Below are 21,294 nucleotides of genomic sequence, written 5' to 3' on the forward strand. Positions count from 1 at the left end.
AAATTATTTTTTTCAAAATTGAAGTACAATTGATTTGTAATATTGTGTTAGTTTCAGGTGTACAGCAAAGTGATTCACATGTATATGTATGTATATTTTCAGATTCTTTTCCATTATAGGTTATTACAAGGTATTGAATATAGTTCCCTGTGCTATACAACAAATCCTTGTTGTTTATCTATTTTATGTATAGTAGTTTGTATCTGTTCATCCCATACTCCTAATTTATCCCTCCCCTTCTCCATAGGATAGATTTCTGTGTGCGTTTTTAAACCTTTAGACGAGTTGTTCTCCAACAGAGATGACACTTCCTTGGCAAGGGGCATTTGGCAATGTATAGACAATGCAGGAGACCCGGGTTGGATCCCTGGGTTGGGAAGCTCCCCTGGAGGACAGCATGGCAACCCACTCCAGTATTCTTTCGTGGAGAATCCCATGGACAGAGGAGCCTGGTGGGCTACAGTCCATGGGGTCTCAAAGGAGTCAGACATGACTGAGTGACACTTGCACTTTCAGAGACATTTTTGTCTGTCAGCTAGAGGTGAGGTTGGTGCCCGTATCTAGTGATAAGGAAGCATGGAGCTACTAAACACCCAGCAATTACAGGACAGGTCCCGCATCAAAGAATTATCAAGTTCAAAATGTTAGTTAGCACCCACGTTGAGAAGCTCTGCTTTGAACAGGTGGATTCCACCTCTCCCCCCTAGCTTTATTAAGATATAATTGACACATAACATTGTATAAGTTTGAGGTGCATATAATGTGTTGATTTCATCTATTGACATCTTGCAAAATGATCGCCACCGTAGCATTGGCTAACACTTCCATCCTGTCTCATAGTTACCATTTCTCTTTTATGTTGAGAACATTTAACTTCTACTCGCTTGACAACTTTCAAGTGTACGTAGATCCCCAGAGCTTGCTAATCTTGTAACTGGAAGTTTGTGCCTTTGACCAGAATCTTCCCATCTACCCCTGGTAACCAGCCCTTTAGTCTCTGGACCTCTGAGTTTGACTTTTCTAAATTCCATACATATGTGAGATCTTGTGGTCTCACATCACACTACTTCACTTAGTGTGATGCCCTCAGTGTTCATTGAAATTGTCCCAAACAGCCGGATTTCCTTCTGTCTCGTGGGTGGAGACTATTCCATCACACACACATGGATATTTTTATTTTCGGTAATATTTGTGGTGCTGGAGCTTGCAAGCCTCCAAGGAAAACAAGGTCAAGGTACTCAGTTTAATTGGCATGCAACTCAGACCAACCAAGTCCCATCCTGTCTCTCACTTGCAGAGTGCCTGTACTGTTTTGGAGAAGGGAAATGACTAATGTGAGCCGCTTGGAGCCTGTCCTTGCATCCAGGAGAGAAAGAGGGGCAGGACACCCCGGGAGGAGGTGCAGTAGAAGTGGGCACAGAGAGAGAAGAAATGCGGAAGGGGGTGGTGCTGTCTGGACAATGCCATCATTGTTGCAATGAAAAGAGAATTGTATGTATTCTTTAGGGACCTGAAGGCCAGTTCCGGGCACTGAGGACCCAGGCAGGGAGAACACACGCCGATGCAGGAGTACAGGAGCAGAGAGCGATCAGAAAGCCTCTATTGTCTCCCTGAAGCTGGCATGGGGAGCGAGAAGTCCTATGTCCTGGGGCGCTGGCCAGGGCCCGCCTGTTGGGAATGGAAAACATCAGCGCTCCCCATGCTGTATGTTATGAGGTTGTGAGATAACTCGAAATGTTATCCTATCCATAAAGTCTCCTTTTCAGACAAACCTATGGCTCTAATGGAAACCGGCTACTTCATTTATTCATCTTTGAAGTGTGTTTTAGTTGTCCAAAGTGAGTTGGTTGCGCAGTTGTGTCCAACTCTTGGCGACCCCATGGACTGTAGCCCACTAGGCTTCTCTGTCCATGGGATTCTCCAGGCAAGAATACTGGAGTGGGTAGCCTATCCCTTCTCCAGGGGATCTTCCAGTCCAGGAATCCAACTGGAGTCTCCTGTATTGCAGGCAGATTCTTTACTGTTGGAGCCACCAGGGAAGCCCTATAGTCATCCATTCATAAAACAAATATTTCCTGAGCTTCTTTAGATGCCAGGCCCCATGAAACCCGGTGAATAACACACAGTCCCTGTCCTCATGGAGCACAGACCCTCCAACAATGTGTCAGGCACTGTGCGTGCTATGAAGAGGGACATACATTAGGTGAGAACACCCTACCTAATGGGGACATGGAGGTGGGTGGAGGGGGCCTGGTGTCCGTGAAACTTCTCGAAAGACTTGGTGTCTTGGTAGATACAGAGACCAGACTAGTGGTTACCAGAGGGGAAGGGGCCTGGGGAGGGGGACGGGAAATGTGTAAGGGGGGTTAACTGTATGGTAATGGATGGAAACTGAACTTTGGGTGGTAAGCAATCTGCAGTGTAGTTGTCACACATGAAACATGTAATGTTATAAACCGGAATAAAGTGAAAGTGAAAGAAGTTACATCAATAAAAAATCAATTTAAACAATTAACAAGAGGGCTTCCCTGTTGGCTCAGTGGTAAAAAAATCCACCTGCCAATGCAGGAGACAGGGTTCAATCCCTGATCTGGGGCGATCCCACATGCTGCGGAGCAACTAAGCCTGTGTGCCACAGGTACTGAGCCTAGGAGCTGCAAGTACTGAGCCCATGTGCCACAAGTACTGTAACCCGCATGCCCTAGAGCCTGTGGTCCACAACAAGAGAAGCCACCACTGTGAGAAGCCTGCGCACCAGAGCTAGAGAGGAGTCCCACCTCGCCGCAACTAGAGAAAAGCCTGCCTAGCATTGAAGACCCAGCACAGCCAAAAGTAAAAATAAATAAAATATTTTTTTAAAAATGAAAAAGAAGTGATGTCTAAGTCAAGAACGGAAGGACCAAATGGAGTTCGCCATAAGCAGAGAAATATAAACTTTTCTTTGGAAGGCTTTGAAAGTAAAAAAGGTTCTGGTCTCCCCAAGGCCGTTTCAGTGTGGCCCTCTATGAAGGAGTGCAACTGGACAAGGTACACCTTAAAAAATCAAGGTTGGGGACTTTCCTGGTGGTCCAGTGGTTAAGATTTTGAGCTCCCACTGCAGGGGACACGGGTTCGATCCCTTAGTTGGGAAACTAATATCCTGCATGCAGCCTGTTACAGCCAGATATATAAATAAATAAAGTGGAAACAGTGACAGACTTTATTTTCTTGGGCTCCAAAATCACTGCGGACTGTGACTGCTTAAAAGACACTTGTTGCTTGGAAGAAAAGCTATGACAAACCTAGGGAGCCTATTAAAAAGCAGAGACATCACTTTGCCACAAAGGCCTGTGTAGTCAAAGCTATGAGTTTTCTAGTAGTCAGGTACGAATGTGAGAGTTGGACCATTTAGAAGACTGGGAGCTGAAGAATTGATGGTTTCAAACTGTGGTGTTGGAGAAGACTCTTGAGCATCCCTTGGACAGCAAGGAGATCAAACCAGTCAATCCTAAAGGAAATCAACCCTGAATATTCATTGGAAGGACTGATGCTGAAGCTCCAATACTTTGGCCACCTGATGTGAAGAGCCAACTCATTGGAAAAGACCCTGATGCTGGGAAAGATTGAAGGCAGGAGGAGAAGGGGATGACAGAGGATAAGATGGTTGGATGACACCACCAATTCAATGGACGTGAGTTTGAATTAACTCTGGGAGATAGTGAAGGAAGGGAAACCTGTGACCTATGGGAGTCGCAAAGAGTTGGACACAACTGAGCTACCGAACAACAAATGAAATACGTGTTAAAAGGTAAATTGAGGCATAGTTAAAAAAAAGAAACTTTAAAAAAAAAAGCAAGGTCTTCTTTAGTCATCTTTTCATCACTATAAATATTTCCATCATATATAAAGGTGAATGGGGTAATAGGGAAAACACCTTTAGTGCTACCACCACCCCAGTCCAAGTTACCCTGAGTGATTCTCCTGCAGTGTCTCCCAACTGCTGCTCTTCCTCTCTAGTCCATCCTCCACACAGCATCCAGAGTGGTTCTATTACCATGGAGCCCTGTGCTACCGAGTGCTTAGTTGCTCAGTCATCCTCAACTCACCGCGACCCCATAGACGGTAGCCCACGAGAATCCTCTGTCCATGGGAATTCTTCAGGCAAGAAAACTGGAGTTGGGTTGCCATGCCCTCTTCCAGGGGATCTTCCCAACCCAGGGACCGAACCAGGGTCTCCTGCATCGGAGGGAGATTCTTTACCAGCTGAGCTACCAGGGAAGCCCACGGTGCTCTGACCACACCTCTCCTCTGCTCAAACCCCTCCGACGGCTCCCATCTCACTCAGTATATGTGCTGTTCCTGCATGGTGCCCCTCCCTGCCCTGTTACCTCCTTGAGCTAATTTCTAGTCCATTCCACTGGCGTCCTTGCCCTTCCACAAGCATCCCAGGCACAGTCCCAGAAGAGGTTGTTGCCTCTGCCCGGTGATCACTTTGGATGGGATTGCTTTGGATCACTCTAGAAACTCAGTGGTTTCCTTACTCTGTTCTGGAAGTAGAGTAGAAGCAGCTGAAGAGCTATGAACGTAGGTCAAGCAGACTCTCAGCTTCACCTCTTCATCCTTTGGTGCTTTCAGGCACTGAAGACACACACAGTTAGGGAGGAGGAGGGGGATCAGGAAGAGAAAATGATGGAGAAAAATGTCACAACTACTCCCTTTTATATTTGGATATGACAGGAAGTTTACAGGAAGGGTATGGGAGGAAAAAATAAATTTCAGTTATTTTTCTGAGCGTTTTTTTGTTTTGGTTTGGGGATGTTCTCTTATATAACCATGGTGGTGGTTTAGTCACTAAGTCATGTCTGACTCTTGTGACCCCATGAACTATAGCCTCCAGGCTCCTCTGTCCATGGTATTTTCCAGGCAAGAATACTGGAGTAGATTGCCATTTCTGGGCATTCTTAATCACAGGATGAAATATGTGAAAGTGTTAGTCGCTCATTCATGTCCAACTCTTTGTGACCCCATGGACTGTAGCCTGCCAGCCTCCTCTGTCTGTGGGATTCTCCAGGCAAGAATACTGGAGTGGGTTGCCATTTCCTTCTCCAGGGGATCTTCCCTACCCAGGAATCAAACCTCTGTCTCCTGCATTGCGGGTGGATTCTTTACCATCTGAGCCACCAGGGAAGCCCTCCTGCCACAGGATATCATTTACCAAATGGGTTGACTTGGCACACTTGTCAATTTTTATCCAGTGGGATACTGAAATGCAGGTTATGGCTCAACAGAGCTTCCAAATTCTATTGATTTTATTTCAATCTGTTAAAAAAAAAAAAGAAATCTAATCCTCTGTAAAGTGGTGAAATATTTATGGGCCTTGGAAAACACTGCCTACTTGGTTAATATCCTTTTCCCTTAATAGCCTGCTTCAGTGCAATGGTATTTTATTAATTTATTAGCCATCAGAATCCTATTAAGAGACAGTGCTAGAGTTGGAAGGGATCTTAGAGATTTTTCCAGCCCTATGCATGTGCTTGCAAAGTCACTTCAGTCGTGTCCGACTCTTTGTGACCCCATGGACTGTAGCCTGCCAGGCTCTTCTGTTCATGGGATTCTCCAGGCGAGAATGCTGGAGTGGATTACCATGCACTCCTCCAGGGGGTCTTCCTGACCCAGGGATGGAACCCAAGTCTGTTGCATTGTCAGGTGGATTCTTTACCACTAGCACCATCTGGGAAGCCCTCTTCCAGCTCTCTTTACAATTAAGCAAACCAGGGACCAGTCTTAGGGCAGTGCTTGGGACTGGAGCCTAGAGATCTGAACTCTAGATTTGGGAGTCCTTCAGAAAAGACCAGTCTATTGTCTGTGTGGGGAGCCTGTGGGGCTCCTGGGAGCCCACTGGGCTCTAGAGGGGGTATGATGAGCGAGGAGAGCCGCACCTCAGCCTCCAGCCGCCGTCTGAGAGCCTTGCTTCCTCTTTTGTTTTACATATACAGCTTCTGCATAAGATTTTTTTTTTTGTAAATTAATTTATTTATTTTAATTGGTGGCTAATTGCTTTACAGTATTGTAGTGGCTTTTGCCATATATTCACATGAATCAGCCGTGGATGTACCTGTGTCCCCCATCCTGAATCCCCCTCCCACCTCCCTCCCCATCCCACCCCTCAGGGTCATCCCAATGCACCGGCCCTGAGCACCCTGTCTCATGCATCAAACCTGGACTGGCGATCTGTTTCACATATGGTAATATACATGTTTCAATGCTATTCTCTCAAATCATCCCACACTCGCCTTCTCCCACAGAGTCCAAAAGTCTGTTCTTTACATCTGTGTCTCTTTTGCTGTCTTGCATATAGGGTCATCGTTACCATCTGGGCTCAGTATTTCCCAGCAAGTGGATAGCAGGGCCAGGGTGCCTGTCGAGTCATGTCCTGTTCCACCTCCACACTACAGAGCCGCCTCTCAGCCATCTTGCTTTGCTTCTTCTTTTCAAAGGAAAATATTTGCCTTGGGGGAGCAAAGAGCAAAATATTTTAAAAAACAATATCTCTTAGCAAAGGATGACTTCATTTCTCCAAAGCCCTCTCCCTACCATCCATTCCTCTCTCACATGGACCTTCAGTGTGACACTGACCAAGACTCCCAGCACATGATCCTCAAGACAAGACATGAATCTTGCTCCCCCAGATGATCTCAGTGTTTTCGTAATAATACATTTCATTGCAGATCAGTCACATCACTACTACTCTCATTTATAATGCCAAACCCACCGTCCTTCGGAAGTCTTACCTTCACCTTTCACCAACTAGCTGTATAAAAGGTGATGTCTTGTTTTTCATTGCCTTACTTTTCCTCATTATTGGTCAGACTTTTCTTTTTCATCTAATAAAGACTATTATTCCTTATCTGAATTGTTATTCTAATAGTTATTTTAGGCCAATGTTGTTTTTCCTCAGTCAGGCAGTAGTGTTTCTGACTTGCCAGACCTCTCCTATTTATGACGGGTTTAGTGTCAAACAGACTTTTTCCCAGCTCACCCATTAACTAGTGCATGTCCCTAAGCTAATCTTAAGTCTCCGTTTCCTCATCTGTAAATGAGAATAATTATACTATTTAGTTTATTGCTGCTGTTCATATAAAGTACTTTGAAGAGTATGTGATATGTAATGAGTATTTACTATTTTTATTTTTTTATTGGAGTATAATTGCTTCACAATGTTGTGTTAGTTTCTGCTGTGCAACAGTGTGAATCAGCCATATGTGTACATATCCCCTTCCTCTTGAGCTTCCCCCACCATCCCACTTACTATTTTTATATAGGAGCAATTTTTGGTTAATCTCAGTTAGCCAAATAAATGAGAAAAATCCAGTTTTTTTTTTTTCCTTGTAAGGATGAGTCATATAATATACCTGGGATTACTTTTCCCTTCAAGAAGTGAACATACGGAGAATGTTTATGTAGCATGGGGTGAGTAACCTGATGAAACCAGGGTTTCTCTGTAGCCATGCAGCATATGGACTGGACATCTTGATCACTGCTGCTAACATCCTTTCTAGTAAATTCCTTCATTACCTTGTGATGTGGGTTTTCAGAGTGATACTCCATTTCATGTACCTTTAGTTTTTAGTACCAATCAAACAATGAAGAGGCAAAGGTAACGTAGAAAAGACTACTTTTAGAAGAACAAGGAGAGAGAATTTTCAGGCAGCAGAGCAGGGAGTGGGAACTCAGGTGATGTCTCACCTTGAGTTGAGGATATGGAGCTCAACTAACCTTGAGTCTAACCCAGGTGATGTCTCACCTTGAGTTGAGGATATGGAGCTCAACTAACCTTGAGTCTAACCCAGGTGATGTCTCACCTTGAGTTGAGGATATGGAGCTAGGCATTCAGGGAGGCCAGTGTGGCTACAGTTCACAGAGAAGAGGACCAAACAGCAGACAGTTGCACAAAGGGAGCAGGAGCTCTGGAGATGTACAGGGAGTCCTCCCCAAGTGTTCTAGCTAAGTGCTGACAGTGTATGCCTGTGAGGAAACTACCTGAGGGCAGAAAGAAAGTCACACAAAAGGAGCAGAAGGAACAATCCCTAGACCTCACACAGCACTGGAAGTAGTTTGTCTTCCCACCAGCCACAGTGGGAAACCACACAATTCAGCATTGGGTACAGTACTTAGATATTGCCTTGTTAGTGGGGCATAATTAGCCCTAGACTAGAGATTGCTCTAGTCTCACCTGACAAAGCTTAAAAAAGAAAGCTTGAGGTATAGAGATTCAACTTCAGAAGTTGAAAAAGAGTTCTGGAGATTGGTAGCACAACAGTGTGAATGTACTTAACACTACTGAACTGTTGTGAACACGGTAAATTTTATGTGTATTTCACTACAATTAAAAATAATATAGCCCCCACAAAAAAAGCCTCAAAATGATGAAACTATTTATAGGTAATGTAACTGCATCCTAGAACAAAGCTCGAGTATAATTATAGGATGTAATTTTATATAATGGGATATAATTTACAGAATAATAATAATATTCTATAAAGAAACAAAAATATCTAGCACCAGACAAGGAAATATTCACAATGTCTGACACACAATCAAAAATTACAAGACAAATAAGAAGAAGGAAAAAGCCTATAAAGAGGAGAAAAGTCAATCAAAAGAAACAGATCACCAAATGACACTTATATAATGGAATTATTAGACAAGAATACTAAGACTATATCCCATATGTTCAAGAAAGTAAAGAGTGAACATGAAAAGTAAAGAGGTGAATGACATTTTAAAAGACCAAAATCAAGCTTTTAGGGGTGGAAAATATATTATCTGAAGTTAAAAAAATACACTAGGTTGGACTTATGGCAGACTAGACACTGCAGAAGAAAAGATTAGTGAATCTGAAGACACCACAGTAGAAATGATTAAAAGTAAAGCACACAGAGAAAAAAAAGCTGAAAGAAGTGTAACTAACAGGATCAGTGAGCTGTGAAACAGTTTCAACTGACCTAATATAGAGTGTAATTAAAGTTCTCAAAGAGGGGATGGGGAAGAAAATATTTGAAGAAATACTGGCCACATTTTTTTAAAATTTGATCAGAATGAAAAATCCACTGGTTCAAGAAGTTCAACAAACCCAAGCACAAGAAATATGAAAATAAAAAATTGGAATTGCTTAAAACCAGTGATAATGAGAAAACCTTAAAAGCATACAGAGGGAAAAAAGCACTCACACACACGTTACAGACAGGGGAACAAAAACAAGGAAGAGAGCAAACTTCTTGCTCAGAACAAGGCAAGACAGAAGGTAGTGGAGCAATATCTTTATAGTACTGCAAGAAACAAAATAAAGCTGTCAGATGAGCACTTTGTATCCAGCAAAGATATCTTTGAAATAAGAGGCTAAAATGACTTTTACATACATGCAAAAACAGAGAATCCATTGCCAGGAAACCTACACTAAGAAATGTTAAAAGAAGTCCTTTAGTTATTAATAGATGGAAAATCTACCAGTTTGAAAAACTGATCAACGTAAAGGAATGCTATTTATTTCTGATTCTGTTTAGCATCAAAAATGTGAATATAATGATAAATATAAAGACTTTTTCTTACCTTTAAAAGATAATGACTTTTTAAACAAAAATGGTAGCAATGTATTTTGGAGTTTAAAACATATTAATATGTAGAAGTAAAATATTAAATTCCACAAAGGCCAAGAAGTAGATTATTATAAGATTCTTATATGATGTGTGAAGTGTTATAATTATTACTTGAAGGTAGAAGATGATAAGCTAAAGATGTATACATACTATTAATGCTAAAACAACTGCTGAAGAAAACAAAACAATTATCACTAGTAAACCAACAAAGGAGACTAAATGAAATCATGAAAAATGCTCAAGTAATTCAAAGAAGACAGAAAAAGACAAAAAAATGAACAAATAACAGTTGGACAAATAAAAAATGCATAGCAAAATGGTAGAGTTAACCAGCCATAATAGCACCAAGTATAAATGAGCTAAAGCAGGTTACCCAGTAGAACTGTCTGTCATGACGAAAATGTTTTTTATCTATCTTCTTTACTACTCAGCCACATGTGGTTATAGAATGCCTGTGAAGGGAATTTTAACTTGTTAAATTCTAGTTAATTTAAGTTAAAATAACCACATGTGGCTAGTGGCCTATTGGGCAGCATAGTTATAAAAACTCAAAAGGAAAAATTGTTAGATTGGATAAGGAGCGAAACACATCTATATGCTGGCAAAACGAACTAGTTTTTTTTAAGGTACAGCATTTTAAAAAAATTAATTAATTAAATTTATCTTGGGTTGTGCTGGGTCTGCATTGCTGCACAGGCTTTCTCTAGTTGCAGTGAGCGAGGGCTTCTCTTGTCGCGGAGCACGTACTCTAGGGTGCACAGGCTTCAGTAGTTTCAGCTCATCAGCTTAGTTGCTCTGCAGCATGTGGAATCTTCCCGGACCAGGGATCAAACCCATGTCCCCTGCACTGGCAGGCAGAGTTTTATCCACCGTACCACCAGGAAAGTCCAGAAACTCTCTTTAAATCTACAGACATTAAATAAATTAAAAGTAAGAGAGTGGAAAAAAATGTATCAGGCAAATATTAAAGACTGAACTTTTTATGTCAAAGTCAACATCAAGAGAACATCACAACTCTTGTGAGGACAAATATTTTATTTTGTCATCCTTGTTGTTCCATTGTTGCTAATGAGGACAGCCAAGGAAAGAAGGATGGTGTATTAGTTTGCTAGGGCTGTTGTAACAAAATACCATGGATTGGTGGCTTCAGTGACGGAAATTTGTTTTCTCACAGTTCTGAAGGCTGGAAGTCCAAGATCAAGGTATCAGCAGGGTTGGTTTGTCCTGCAGCCTCTCTCCTTGGCTTGCAGATGGCCACCCTCTTGCTGCCTCTTGACCTGGTCATCCCGCTGTCCACATGCACCTCTGATGTCTCTCTCTCACAAGGACACCAGTCATATTGGATTAGGGCCCACGGTTATGGCCTCACTTTAACTTAATCGCCCCTTAAAGGCTCTCTCTCCCAAAACAGTCATATTCTCACATAATGGGGGTTATGTGGGGATTATTCCAACATACGAATATTGGAGTTGAAGGGACACAATTCAGCCCATAACAGGGAGGGAGATTTTTCATCACCACTGATCTCCCAAGAACAGTGTCTCCCGGCTTCCATGGTATGGTGTAATTGTCTGGAAGCAGGCAGAGACCTCCCTCTTGTGATGACCACGAGGCAAGGACCAGCCCAAGAGAGCAGAGGGCCCAAGGGTCGGGGAGAGGGGCTATGGCTCACCTCTCAAGAGAGTTGTGGAGGAAGATAGAGCGGGGAGGAAGGGAACCCTGTCCACTCAGAATCTTGCATGACTGCTATTATTTAGTTGAACCTTCTGACAACAAATTATGCCTCTCAGGTATATCTTTTTTGTTACTTGAAGTATCACTGTTTATTTTTTCCTTTTGAATAATGAAAGACAAATTTCAAATAAGCAGGGTTGTTTCTTTTGATGTGGAAGAGAAGAACGAACTGAAAATGCTCACCCTTCCCTAAGCCCACCAACTCTCCTCACCCACAACCAGCTGCCTCTTGTTGCCATGACAACATTCATGTGAAGACGCTAGTTTTGGCTTCACTTTGTTAACGTTGTGAGACTGGAGCAAGTTGATCAATTTAGCCCCTAAGGTGCAGGGTTTCTAGGTGAGGCTTGAAATTTGGAAGAGATGTAGGGGAAGGAGGCTGCAGGAAGGTCCTGTGGGAGAGAAGGCTCTTGGGGCTTTGGGCTACATGATCCGTGAAAGAAGGTAGAGCAGGTCTATAGAGCAATTTAAAAACAGATGGATTTCCTGAAGTCACCACTGTGTTTCCATGGTAACATCTCAGCCGACTCTGTCAGTTGCTCTAAAGTGTTCTCCCCTCTCTGTGGACAGAATCTGGGTGTCAGTTGGAGGAGAGGACCCAGGACAGAATATATTGCACTAACCTTAGAAGGGAGAAATTTGGGTTAGCTTCTAGGGCTTTTTGGGCTTTCCTGATGGCTCAGGGCTTCCCTGGTGGCTCAGACAGTAAAGAATCTGCCTGCAATGCAGGAGACCCCAGGCTCAGACAGTAAAGAACCTGCCTGCAATGCAGGAGACCCTGGTTCAATCCCTGGGTCAGAAAGATCCCCTGCAGAAGCGAATGGCTACCCACTTCAGTATTCTTGCCTGGAGAATTCCATGGACATAGATGCCTGGTGGGCCACAGTCCATAGGGTCTCAAAGAGGTGGACACGACTGAGAAACTAACATACAACATGTATATTAGGGCTTTGGGAAAAGTCTCCCAAGAGTCAGGCCTCACATCACCAGGGGAGATGAGAGCAGTCACCTGCTCTAATGACTTTTATGGGAATGGCGACAGCAGTTTTTGGGCAGAAAGGCTGTGGCGCCTTCCTGCCTGCCTCTAGGCTTTGTTAACCAGAGGACACTGGCCAACCTGTAATTTGTTCATTTAGTAAAATATTTATAGAGTGGCTCACATTAAATTCTGCTAGAGTCATCCATCACACGGTGAAATGCATGGCCATCATGATGAATGGTGGTTGCCTGCAACCTCCTATGATAGATCTGCAGCAAATAAAGGCTAATATTTTAAATCCTCCAAACAGCCGCTTGCTTCCTTTTACCCACAGTCTTGTGATGCTTAGGGCACCGTGTTAGCTATTGAAGTTACAGAAAGGCAACCAGGTACATTTCCTGCTCACGGGATGCTTACAACCTGAATGGGATGATGAACATTTTCCTGAAAAGAATAAATATCAGGACCAGGTGGCATATGCTCCACATTCATGGTGCAGACAGTAAGCTCCATAGGAATTCCAAAGAGCAGCCTTTCTTCCAGGGCTGAGGTGATCAGGGGGTTCACGGAAGGGTGGGACTTGAACTGGATTTGAGTAAAGAACAGTACTTGAATAACAGGAAAGATCTTGGAAACAAATAAGCAAGGGGAATGGCAAGAAAAGAAGTACTGAGACAGGAGTCAGTGTGGGTGGGTGGTCAGGAGAAGGAGCAGACTTACTTGAGAATAGATTGTGGCATGGGGGTGGAAAATAAATGTGGCAAGGTAAAGTCAAGAGCTCTGGTTGTCGGGATTCTGAAGGGCATGGCAGGGCGTTTAGACTTAATCCTATAGACAGTATGGTTTGTCAAAGGTTTTAGAGCAAAACAAACAAAAAGCATAATAATGTAGTAGGAGGCTTAATCTGGTAGCTGTGTATAGGATTGAAGGAGGGAAGAAAGAGCCAGAAAGGTTGAATGGAAAACTGATTGAAGGGTTTGGATGGTGGTTGAGGAAATGGAAAGAGGGATGCTTGGGTGCATGGATGGACTGAATGGATGGGAGGGAGGGACCCCAGGGATACTGAGAAGGAGTAGACTGTAACTGATTGGATACAGCAGAACAGGTGAGAGAAACTGTAATGTTTGAGCTTCGGTGAGTAGCAAAGCAGTTCATAACTTTAAAAGAAAGGATGCTTATGAAACCCTGTGTTAATCAAAAACACAAGAGGAAAATTCTTGCCCTTAAGTAACTCACAGCCAAGTAGGAGAGGAGCACTGTGATTAGAGATGCCAGGAAAGAAGCATGTGCAGAGTCCAGGGAGGGGCTCACAGGAAGGAGTGGTCCTCGATTCTGGGGAGGAGGCAGATTGTCAGGAAGAGGTTTATAAGAGATGCGCTTGAACTGAATGCTGAGGGTCAGCTTGTTTGAGGAAAAAATATGATAAGTTAGGGGTTATATTAGACTTCAGAGTTGACTTTGAGGTGAAGCAGAACATCTAAGTGGAAGCATTCATTCATTCCATTCATTGTTACAGAGGGACTTCCGTGTGAGGCTGCCCTTGGGCAGGAACTAAGAGTTGAGTGAGGCTTGCTCCTCACCCTGGAGGAACTGCCCATCCAGTGTGGGGAGGAACATTCACTGTATCCTTCAAAGGTCTGTGTAGAGACCCACAACCAACCGTGTGCTGTGGGGAACATCGGATCACAGGAGTGAACAGAATGGATGAGATTCCTCCTCTCACAGAGGCCATCTGCTAGTTAAGAACTTTCTCATCAACAGGCAGAGTTAGGCTAGGTAAGAAAGGACAGGTTGAAGGGAAGTGCCAAAGATGCACAGAAAAGGAGTAGTGAATTCTTCTTGGACCATCTCCACCACCAGCAGGCTGGGGCGTCAGGATGTGAGGGCCACCTGACGAGTGGTTTCATTCACCTTGGTTGGAGCCATCAGTCTGTCAGCAGGGGCTGGGGTTGGGGTGAGAGGCAGGTGGCTCTGAGGGATGAACCCCAGTGTTGTATGTGCCTCCTGACTGTGAAGTGATAGGCTGGTTCCTCTGAGAAGGCACCCTGGTAGCTGGCACCCTGAGCCTGGCATGCACGCCCTGTGTGTTGTGTGCCCCAGGGTGGGGCACCACCCATGAGCAGTGTGTTCACCTGCTCCATGTCCACGGAGCCCTGGCACCGACACCAACGTCGGTCACAAGACCCAAGGCTCATGTCCTGGTTACAGGGTGGTCTCTGGCGCGTGGATATTACGGGCTGAATTGTATCCCACCTCCCATTTAATATGTTGAAGTCTTAACCCTGTATTTGAGATAGGCTGTATTTGAGATAGGTCTTTACAAGGTAATCAGCCTAAAATGAAGTCATTAGTTATGGTTTTTCCATCCATGCACGGATGTGAGAGTTGGTCTATTATAGTCCAACTATAAGGCTGAGTGCTGAAAAATTGATGCTTTTAAACTGGTGCTGGGGAAGACTCGTGAGAGTCCCCTGGACAGCAAGGAGATCAAACCAGTCAATCCTAAAGGAAATCAACCCTGAATATTCACTGGAAGGACTGATGCTGACTCTGATGCTCCAATACCTTGGGCACCTGATGAGAAGAGCTGACTCATTGGAAAAGACCTTGGTGCTGGGAAAGATTGAGAGCAGGAAGAGAAGAGGGTGACAGAGGATGAGATGGTTGGATGGCATCACTGACTCAGTGGACATGAGTTTGAACAAGCTCCAGGAGGTGGTGAAGGACAGAGAAGCATGGCCAGCTACAGTCGATGGGGTTGCAAAGAGTTGGATACAACTGAGCAACTGAACAACAAGGGTAGACCCTATTCAAGTAGAAGTGATGTCCTTATAAAGAAGAAAATCGGGCATAGATGTGCTCACAGGGAGACGCCAGGTGAAGATGAAGGCAGAGGTGAGGAATGATGGGGGCTGAGACTGAAGAACATCAGAGGTTGCCCACAAACCAACTTCGAGGGGAGAGGCCTGGCAATGAACCTCCCTCTGGGTTCTCAGCGGGAAGGTTACTTGCCCACACCTTGATTTCAGGCTTCCAGCCTCCAGAGCTGTGAGAATAAATATCTTTATTCTTGAATAAATGCCTTAAATAAATTCTTCAAGAACAAATGTCTTGAAGCCACCCAGACTGTGGGATCTGCTATGGCTGCCCTCGTAGACTCAGACAGAGGGTCAGGCGCTCTGAGCCCTTTCAGATCAGGAGCCTGTGGGCCCCAAGACCACGGTGACATGGTCCCTGTGGCCCCTTCCCCTCCCCATGCTGTGGAAATCCGTGTTTTCCTTGCAGGCTGGGAGAGTCCCAGTTAGAAGTTTTGCTGTTACTGGCCGGCCCTTAGCTCCTTCAGAGAAGCTGTCTGCAGACGTGAGGGCCCACCTTCCCGCTTGTTTATCTTTCTCAGGATTGTTGTTGTTGTTCAGTTGCTCAGTCGTATCCGACTCTTCAGGGTTGATTTCCTTTAGGATTGACTGATTTGATCTTGCAGTCCAAGAGGCTCTCAAGAGTCTTCTCCAGGGCCTAAATACAGCAGAACCTCTGCAAATGCTCTGCTGGACAGGTGTTAAATCTGTGAGTAGGCGAGTTAGCAAAGAAAAAAATTTCATACATGCTTGTGGTGACGTTTGGCAAGATTTACTCCGTTATGTAGCATTTTAATGAACTGAGAGTATTTCCACTCCAGTTCCTGGCATGAAGGGCAGGGAGTCATTTCTGATCACCTTCACCCGCCGCTGACTCTGCTGGGGCTGGAGGTGTAAGGAAGTCATGGAAAGAGAGATTGGTTAAGAAGGTCCTCTGGGCAAAGTATGGATCTGTTACCCATTGTTAGAGTTTTGGCAAGCTTAGCTCTGGGGAAGTTTTCCCTGATGGCTCCAACAGTTAAGAATCTTCCTGCAAGGCAGGAGACCTGAGTTCAATCCCTGGGTTGAGAAGATCCCCTGGAGAAGAACCCACTCCAGTATTCTTGCCTGGGAAGTCCCAGAGACAGAGGAGTCTAGCAGGCTTTAATCCATGGGATCGCAAAGAGTTGGACACGACTGAGTGACTAACACTCTAGCTCTGGAGAGTTTATCTGCTCTTGTAGAGACTAGCAGGAGGGTCCAGGGATCTGTTGCCCACCGCCTGCTGGGGGTGAGCAGCTTGCTCTGGGCTCACTGTCGTCCTCCGGAACTCTCCAGGATGTGTCCCCTGGCTCCTCACAGGGACTGCTCTCACTAACCCAGTCTCTCAGGAATAGAGTGTAATCACTCCACCTGCTGATTCAGCCCTTTTCTCTCACTGACTTTTTGAAAGTCTCAGAAGCAGCCAAATGAACATCATATCCAAGATTATCTTGGCATAGCCGTTTGTGAGTTCTGCCTATAAAACTAAAGCTAGTAGCCATCCTTTTTTTTTTTAATTTGCATTCTATTGCTATTTTTCATTTGTCAGAACTTTCCCCACTCCCTTGAAGTTTATATATGAGCTTAGGCTGTGCCAGGCACCAGGCTAAAGACTCTATGTTAAATTAACCTTATTGTTTCTTCACAGTACATCTGTGAAGGAGGTACTGCAGTCATCTCCGTTTTACAGATGGGGCTTCACAAGGTCAGTGACATGATCAAGGTCATAGAGTCAGTAAATGCTGGATACGTGCCCAGCACGTGGATTCCAGAGTCCATGTTCTTAACCCTTACATCACACAGTAATCTGGGTTTGAATATATTAGAGTTATAAAGGTGCTTGGAATGAGTTCCGCTCTCAAGTTTCAGTCTTACTTGGTGGATGTGGAGCAGGAGAAATGCACGGAGCTTTGGGAACCCAAAAGGAGGAGTTTGCCCAGGGTTGGGATTCTGGAAGTGAAAATGTTAGTCTCTCAGTTGTGTCTGACTCTTTGTGACACTAGGGACTGTAGCCCGCCAGGCACCTCTATCCATGGGATTCTCCAGGCAAGAATACTGGAGTCACCATTTCCTTCTCCAGGGGATCTTCCCAGACCAGGAATTGAACCTGTGTCTCCTGCATTGGCAGGTGGGTTCTTTACCACTGAGCCACCAGCAAGTTCTGGAAGGCTCTCTGAAGGTGATGATGACTAAATTGGGACCTGGAGAACTTTTCCATAGAGAAACCACACAAACTAAGGGATGGAGGCTGGACGCAGCAAGATGGGGGATGAACAGCAGCTCAGGGTAGCAGGGTAGTGGGGGCACAGAGAGGAAAGGAGGTGAGAGAGGAGTGGCAGAATTGGAGATGGAGAGAAGCGGGGAGGGCAGGCTGGGGAAGGCGCCGTCTGACACACTAAGAAGTCTGGATGTTTCTTCCTGTGGAGAGCAGGGTGCCGCTGAAGGGCTTTGAGAATGAGTGAAATGTTTGGTTTTGTGCTTTACTTATTTATTTAAAAATATTTATTTGTCTGTACCGGGTCTTAGTTGCAGCATGTGCGATCATGTAAATGCTTAGTCACAGTATGTGGGATCTAGTTCCCTGACTGGGGATTGAACTTGGGCCCCCTCTCAGCCACTGGACCCCCAGGAAGTCCCTGGTTTTGTGTCTTAGATACGTCAGTGCCATTGTTCTGTGGAGGATGGATTTGAGGGAACAAGAGTACAGACAAGAAGACCAGGGAGGAAGATGTTAGTCCAGGTGGGAGGTGGTGAGGGCTACGAGAGGAAAGAGGAGGAGGATGGAGAGGATGTTGAAATTGACAGGTCCTGACAATTGAGTCCACGAGCTGCTGAGGGCTGGGAAGTCTTAGCCAACACTGAGTGCTTAATGTGTACCAGGTCTGGTTCTAAGTGACCTATTTTAATTCATTTACTCCCACAACAGGGCTTCCCTGGTAGCTCCGTGGTTAAAGAATCTGCCTGTCAATGCAGGGGATATAGGTTCGATCCCTGATCTGGGAAGATCTTCTGGAGAAGGAAATGGCAGTCCACTCCAGTATTCTTACCTGGGAAATCCCATGGACGGAGGAGCCTGATGGGTTACAGTCCATGGGTCACAAAGAGTCGGACACGGCTGAGCGACTAAACAATGACAACACTCCCAGCTCCCCAAGGTTTCACAGGTGAGGACGTTGAAGCAGAGAGGCTAGGCGACTTGGCCCAAGGGCAGGCTCATGGCCAGCCAGGGATGAAGCAGAGACTCACGTCTGCCTCTGTCACCTCCCCTCTTTGTGACCCTGCTGCACCTGTCCTGTGTGAGCTTGGGGGGCCGGGGGAGGTATCCGGATGACCCCTCCTTCCCTCACCACCGTCGCCCTTGCTGATGACCAAGTGCATGGTGCTGCATTGACCAAGGCTTTAGAAGGGAGCAGAGGAAGATATCGGGTTCTGATTTATGTGTTTTTAGTGGGGAGATGCTTGGGGAACACCCAGTGGCGACATTCAGCTCAGTCCCTTCCTCTCGGAGCCTCTTGTCACGGAGCCCCCGGGGGCTTGTACGCCTCCACTAAATCATTACACGGCTTTACATTTAGATGACAGCCAGATAAGCAAAAAAAAAAAAAAAATTGGTGGTGTCGAGTCTAAAGTCTCTCATAATCTGAAGTGATTCCTCTGTTTCCGGTTCACTGACTGGTTGGCAGATTAAAATGTGAAGGCTTGACAAAAAAAATAACAAAGTGCTGCCAACCTTCAGTGTCTGAGGCATAAAATTAAATTTAACGTTGTCTTACATGTCTGAAGCCTTGTCATCAGAAGGCTGGCCAGACAAATATGATTTAGAGCGTTAGGTTTTGAGAAATGAGTAGGAATAATAAAATATGGAGTAAAAGAAGAGTGGGGATAATGCATTTTTTTTTAAAAAAAGCATATCCAGTGGTTTTAAGCAGTCCTGTCTGATGGCTTTGTTTAATATTGCTTCCTCTTTTGCCTGCTTGGCCAGAGAATTCTTCTGTGTTGTGCAAGTTCAGTTCAGTTCAGTCGCTCAGTCGTGTCCGACTCTTTGCGACCCCATGAATTGCAGCACGCCAGGCCTCTCTATCCATCACCCGCTCCCGGAGTCTACCCAAACCCATGTCCATCAAGTCAGTGATGCCATCTAACCATCTCATCCTCTGTCGTCCCCTTCTCCTCCTGCCCCCAATCCTACCCAGCATTAGGGTCTTTTCCAATGAGTCAACTCTTCGCATGAGGTGGCCAAAGTATTGGAGTTTCAGCTTCAACATCAGTCCTTCCAATGAACACCCAGGATAGATCTCCTTTAGGATGGATTGATTGGATCTTCTTGCAGTCCAAGGGACTCTCAAGAGTCTTCTCCAACACCACAGTTCAAAAGCATCAATTCTTCGGCGCTCAGCTTTCTTCACCATCCAACTCTAACATCCATACATGACCACTGGAAAAACCATAGCCTTGACTAGATGGACTTTTGTTGGCAAAGTAATGTCTCTGCTTTTAAATATGCTGTCTAGGTTGGCCATAACCTTCCTTCCAAGGAGTAAGCATCTTTTAATTTCATGGCTGCAATCACCATCAGCAGTGATTTTGGAGCCCAAAACAATAAAGTCTGACACTGTTTCCACTGTTTCCCCATCTATTTCCCATGAAGTGATGGGACCAGATGCCATGATCTTAGTTTTCTGAACGTTTAGCTTTAAGCCAACTTTTTCACTCTCCTCTTTCACTTTCATCAAGAGGCTCTTCAGTTCTTCTTCACTTTCTGCCATAAGGGTGGTGTCATCTGCATATCTGAGGTTATTGATATTTCTCCCAGCAATCTTGATTCTAGCTTGTGTTTCTTCCAGCCCAGCGATTCTCATGATGTACTCTGCATATAAGCTAAATAAGCAGGGTGACAATATACAGCCTTGACGTACTCTTTTTCCTATTTGGAACCAGTCTGTTGTTCCATGTCCAGTTCTAACTGTTGCTTCCTGACCTGCATACAGGTTTCTCAAGAGACAGGTCAGATGGTCTGGTATTCCCATCTCTTGAAGAATTTTCCACAGTTTATTGTGATCCATACAGTCAAAGGCTTTGGCATAGTCAATAAAGCAGAAATAGATGTTTTTCTGGAACTCTCTTGCTTTTTCAATGATCCAGCGGATATTGGCAATTTGATCTCTGGGTCCTCTGCCTTTTCTAAAACCAGCTTGAACATCTGGAAGTTCACGGTTCACGTATTGCTGAAGCCTGGCTTGGAGAATTTTGAGCATTACTTTACTAGCATGTGAGATGAGTGCAATTGTGCGGTAGTTTGAGCATTCTTTGGCATTGCCTTTCTTTGGGATTGGAACGAAAACTGACCTTTTCCAGTCCTGTGGCCACTGCTGAGTTTTCCAAATTTGCTGGCATATTGAGTGCAGCACTTTCACAGCATCATCTTTCAGGATTTGAAATAGCTTAACTGGAATTCCATCACCTCCACTAGTGTTGTTCGTAGTGATGCTTTCTAAGGCCCACTTGACTTCACATTCCAGGATGTCTGGCTCTAGGTGAGTGATCACACCATCGTGATTATCTGGGTCGTGAAGATCTTTTTTGTACAGTTCTTCTGTGTATTCTTGCCACCTCTTCTTAATATCTTCTGCTTCTGTTAGATCCATACAATTTCTGTCCTTTATCGAGCCTATCTTTGCATGAAATGTTCCTTTAGTATCTCTGATTTTCTTGAAGAGATCTCTAGTCTTTCCCAATCTGTTGTGCAAGTTATCCTACTGATATTGGGAAATTCAGCCACTCCTTTACCTCATCCTGACCACCTTCTTCACCTCTTTCACCTCTCCTAATTCTCTGTACATCTCCTATTGATTTTCTCCTTTCCTGGACTTTTAGTCCCAGCCCGCGCCCCCCCTCCCCCATATTTGTTTGGTCAGCTGCATGTTCAGTCTGGCTGTGGACTAATTTCCAAGCTCTGAAGTTAAAAGCTACAATCTGGCTGTCCCCCCTCCATCCTACCTGAGTGCACCCTTTACCCAGCTACCCCGTCCCCTTCTTTTTCAGCCTTGGGTCTCTGTCCACAGTGGGATCT

General features: G+C 44.7%; 1 protein-coding gene and 1 long non-coding RNA gene across 2 annotated transcripts in view; both read left to right on the plus strand.

Annotated features, from left to right (window-relative positions):
- Positions 1-21,294, plus strand: part of SCD5 (stearoyl-CoA desaturase 5) — a 169,480-nt gene that overhangs the window by 23,930 nt on the left and 124,256 nt on the right. The gene's annotated exons all lie outside the window — the stretch shown is intronic.
- On the plus strand, positions 10,787-18,943 carry LOC145543063 (uncharacterized). The gene is made up of 2 exons (XR_014080421.1): positions 10,787-17,203; positions 18,330-18,943. It is a non-coding gene; the product is annotated as an uncharacterized LOC145543063 (long non-coding RNA).

Source organism: Giraffa tippelskirchi, chromosome 1, assembly GCF_054371585.1.
Source record: "Giraffa tippelskirchi isolate mGirTip1 chromosome 1, T2T-mGirTip1v1.2.pri, whole genome shotgun sequence".
Lineage (NCBI taxonomy): Eukaryota > Metazoa > Chordata > Mammalia > Artiodactyla > Giraffidae > Giraffa > Giraffa tippelskirchi.